Here is a 4936-nt window from a genome sequence, read left to right as displayed (position 1 = left end):
CCCCCCCCCCCCCCCCCCCTTTTTATAAGGACACCAGCCGTAGTGAACGAGAGCCCACCCTTATGACCTCATTTTGATTTGATTACCCCTGGAAAAGACCTTGTATCCAAATAAAGCCACATTCTGAAGTGCTGGGGGTTAGTATTTCAACATATACATATTTGGGGATACAATTCAACCTGTAACTATTTATACGCCAGCTCTCATCTGCCACTGGCTGAGCGTTGCTTTCAGTTCAGGGCAGTGCATTATTCCCCTGGCACTTTCAGCCTGTCTTACACTGGCCAAAGAGAGCCCTGAGGCTCAGAGGGCTAGCTGCTGGAATTTGGGTCTGCATACTCAGAAATAAGTGCTAAGATACGAGCAGGACACCAGCAGTGTCTGATGTTTTGAGGGTGCAAATAACTGCTTCTATGACTCATTTAAACATTTTTCTTAGGAAATAAAATAGTGAAAGGGAAAATAAAATTTTATGTCTTTCTTCTTATAGTGGTAAAAGATTAACAGAAGAGATCCCCTCTATACAAGAGTCTTTTAAAAAAATGTAGGTTGGATATTTTTGTTAATTACTTTCACTGTCAGCTAATTGTTTCAAGAAGTGGAAATTTAGAAGTAACATGATTTTTAAAAATAATTTTTAAAATGCATTTAATAACCATGAATGATGAAATAATGCCTCATGCAGAATAATGTACAGGAAGTAATTAACTAGAATGAATGACTTGGAAATTGTGTCATAGGAGGTTTCACCAATGGGGAGTTGCCACCAGATGGCAACAGAGATCCTTGGAATCTAATTTTCCTGAGCAAGTTTAAGAAAGGTCCCCCTAGGGCTCCTTTCTGATTGCAGCAGTTCTTATGACAAGTGCTGTTTCAGAGGCTGGCTGACTTAGGAATCATGGTCATATTACATTTGGGGATGCCGTAATATAATATGTGAATTATACTCCTTTTATGAATGTCTGGTTTTCATTTTTAATTGATGGAAATTTTTTTCTGAGCTTAAAAATTATTTTAAATTATGAAAGGTGCAATAAAATTAATATAGCCCATTGGAGGGCATTTTGATATTTACTAAGATTAAAAATGAGAGCTTTCCAACTTGGCCCTGGCAATAATGACTCCCACAAAGAAGGACGATGAGAAGAACAAGAGACATTCTGCCATCAACGAGATAGTGACCAGAGAATACACCATCAACCTTCACAGGCACACCCAGGGAGTGGGTTTCAAAGAGTGCACCCCTCAAGCACTCAGAGAGATCTGGAAATTTGCCTTGAAGGAGATGGGAGCTCCAGATATGTGCATCGACACCAAGCTCAACTAAGCTGTCTGGGCCAAAGGAATAAGGAATGTCCCATACTGTATCCGGTGCGATTGTCCGGAACACAATAAGGATGAAGCTTCACCAAACAAGCTCTATATGTTGGTCACCTACATACCTGTCCCCACTTTCAAAAACCTAGAAACAGTTAATGTGGATGAGAACTAACTGCTAATTGTCGAATAAAATTATAAAACTGCCCAAAATAAAAATAAATGAGAATGTCTCTTTGAGCAGCAACGTAGGCATCTATCTTATAGAAGTACACATGCACAAAAATATGTAAGTATGGTCACTTGTAAGCATTGTTTTTAATTAGTGGAAAAATTGGAAATAATGACCATCAGAAGTTGGTTTAAATAAAGTTATGGAACATTTAATTAATTAAAGGAAAAATGAAGTAGAGCTATCTTCCCTGACAAATATCTCCAAGATTTATAAATTAAAAGGTCACAGGTAATACATGCATAGAGCATTTCAGAATGTGATATTTGTACACGGTTAGAAAAAGTGTGAAAGGATGTATGCTGCACTGTTAATAATGGTTAACTCTAGGGTAAGGAGTGTTCTTTTTTATTATATGTACTTCTACCCTGATTGCAGACACATTTAAAAATATTACAGCCCTAGCTGGTTTGCTCAGTGGACTGAAGGGTCCCAGGTTCGTTTCAGGTCAAGGGCACATGCCTGGTTGCAGGCTTGATCCCCAGTAGGGGGCGTGCAGGAGGCAGCCAATCAATGATTCTCATCATTGATATTTCTATCTCTCCTCTCTCTCCTCCTCCCTTCCTCTCTAAAATCAATAAAAATATATTAAACAAAGAATATTATAATTTAAAACTATTATTAAACAATAAAATAAAACTATTACAGAAAAATTTGAAGAAAAATATAAAGCCAATATCCAATAGTCAACATTGTGACTATTATAAATAATCCAGTGTCTTTTAAACAAAATAGTTCTGATATTCTTCTTGGTCTCCCTAATGCCGTGACCCTTTAATACAGTTCCTCATGTTGTGGTGACCCCCAATTTCATTGTTACAAATTGAACATAATTAAAGCATAGTGATTAATCACAAAAAAATATGTAATTATATATGTGTTTTCCAATGGTCTTAGGTGACTCCTGTGAAAGGGTCGCGGCCCACAGATTGAGAACTGTTGGATAGAGTATTGTAAAAATGGAGAGACCTAGCCTGGCTTTCTATCTTAAAGTCCATTTATACTACACAACTGCATTGGTTCAAATCCGAGCTCCACCATCTACTAGCTGTGTTAGGCAAATAATTCAGCTTCTCTGAGCCTTAGTCTCTGCCTATAAAATGAGAACGATAAAAATTATTGACTTTGTAGGGTTGTTTTGAGAATTAAATTAGTTATGTGAAAAGTACTCAGAACAGTTTCTGGCTGATGGTAAGAGCTCAAGAAATGGTAATTATTACCATCTAGAAAACAGCAGTAGCAAAGCCCTCACTGCTAATTAGGCCAGTAATTAACCTTGTTTGCTGTCAAAGTGATTTTGTTTTAGAGTGACTGCAGAAAGCATTTATGTACAGAAGACATTTATCATTATTTTTTAAAGTAACTTTTTACTTTAAAATTATTTTAAAATGAATCTTCAATGTATTCAAGTCATACACATTTTAAAATTTAGTTTTTCTAAATTTAAATTTTTTTCTAAATTTTTCTAAAATTAAGTATTCAAGTAATCTTTATAAATTTTGACATTGTATTTATAATCCTAATACATTTAACTAACCACTTTCAAAGGGGAACTTCAACATTTGGTCAACTCAAATTTAATAGACATAACTTTGTTAAATGATCATTCCCATTTACAACTTATACTAGAGGCCTGGTGCATGGATTCATACACTGGTGGGTTCCCTCAGCCTGGCCTGCTGCCTCTTGCAATTCAGGACCCCTCAGGGGATGTTGGATAGCTGGTTTCAGCCTGATCCCCACAGGCCCTATCCAGACAGGAGGGAGCCCAATCCTGTGCGTTAAGCATCTGTCCCCTGGTGGTCAGTGCACATCATAGCAACTAGTCGACTGGTTGTTCAGTCACTTAGGCTTTTATATATATAGACTAGAGGCCCGGTGAATGAAATTCATGCACTGGGGGGTAGGGGTCCCTCAGCCCAGCCTTCCCCCTCTCACAGTATGGGAGCCCTCAGTGGATGTCCTACTGATGGCTTAGGCCCGCTCCCCAGGGCCTAAGCCACAGTCTGGTCATCCCTCTGGCAGCTTGGTAGCCCTCAGGGGATGTCCACTTGCCAGTGGGGAGCAGTCCTAAGCTGCAGTCTGACATCCTTAGTGCTGCTGAGGAGAAAAGTAACAATAAAAAGACCCATGAGGAGAGCGTGATAGAGTTCTGGTGCTGGGAATACTGCAGTGACGAGTACATGTTTGGGGACCCATTCAAGGAAGTGACTGAATTATTTTATTTCCCCCTTTCAGCCCAGTCTTAGACATTATTTAAGGGTGGCTAAAGAAATGGAAGGTGGAGGGGCCCCTAGAGCCACATGTGGGGAATTCCCAGTCCCCACAGCCCCCGTGCCTCTTCCTACAGGGTTCCCAGTGCTGCCCTGGATATCATGTTCCAGAAATCCTAAGAGTTATTGCCAGGCCTTGGAAATTACTAATATACTCACCGGGCAGAACTGCATCGCGGTGCACGCAGGTATGTCCCAGGGTGGGCTGCTGGACGATTTGTCACATTTTCCGGGAGGCTGCCTGGAGCCCCGGGCCTGAGGGGATTTTTTGTGTGTGTCTGCTGGGGGCCTGCCCCCAGCCGCGTCGGAGGCTCAGAGCAGGCACCCTGTGTATGTGTGTGTGTCCATTGGGTGCCTGCCCCCAGCCACACTGTGGAGGCTTGAAGCAGGCACCCCTCTATCTTGATCTCTCAGGCTTCTAGGCATGCCTGCATGTTGTTCTCTCCCTTGAGAGGCAGCCAGGGCGGGCTGGAAGCTTGGCTTTATCCATTGCTGGGGGCAACCCAAGCCTCCAGCTCTGTCGCCACCAAAGCTGGGTTAATTTGCATAGTCGCCCTGATTGGCTGGTAGGTATAGCAGAGTGAGACACCAATTTGCTTGTTTCTCTTTTATTAGTGTAGACTAGAGGCCCGGTGCACAAAAATTTGTGCACTCGGTGGGGAGGGGGTCCCTCAGCCCGGCCTGTGCCCTCTCACAGCCTGGAACCACTTGGGAGATAACGACCTGTGTGTAGGCGGGAGAGGCTTCTGCCCCCGCTGCTGCACTTGCCAGCCATGAGCCTGGCTTTTGGCTGAGCGGCCCTCCCCCTGTGGGAGCACACTGACCACCAGGGGGCAGCTCCTATGTTGAATGTCTGCCCATGGTGGTCAGTGCACATCATAGCAAGCGGTTGAGTGGCCTTCACATATCATTAGCATATTATGCTTTGATTGGTTGAATGGCTGACCAGACAACCGGACATTTAGCGTATTAGGCTTTTATTACATAGGATTAGCATTTTAGATGGTGGGTGGTAGCGTGGATTGGAGGCAGAGACCATGTTTTAGAGTTGATGGGCCATTTATTAGGCACAGCTCAGTGCCAGACCCTGCAGTTGCTGTGGGAGATGAAGCTC

The 4936-nt window shown here is 42.4% G+C and overlaps 1 pseudogene; it reads left to right on the top strand.

Moving 5' to 3' along the window:
* Window positions 1-1117: 1117 nt before the first annotated feature.
* Window positions 1118-1519, top strand: LOC102753298 (annotated as a pseudogene).
* Window positions 1520-4936: the final 3417 nt, after the last annotated feature.

This window comes from Myotis davidii, unplaced genomic scaffold, assembly GCF_000327345.1.
Source record: "Myotis davidii unplaced genomic scaffold, ASM32734v1 scaffold815, whole genome shotgun sequence".
Classification (NCBI taxonomy): Eukaryota; Metazoa; Chordata; class Mammalia; order Chiroptera; family Vespertilionidae; genus Myotis; species Myotis davidii.
Note: the sequence above shows the minus strand (reverse complement) of the source record. Positions and strands in the feature narration are given on the sequence as shown.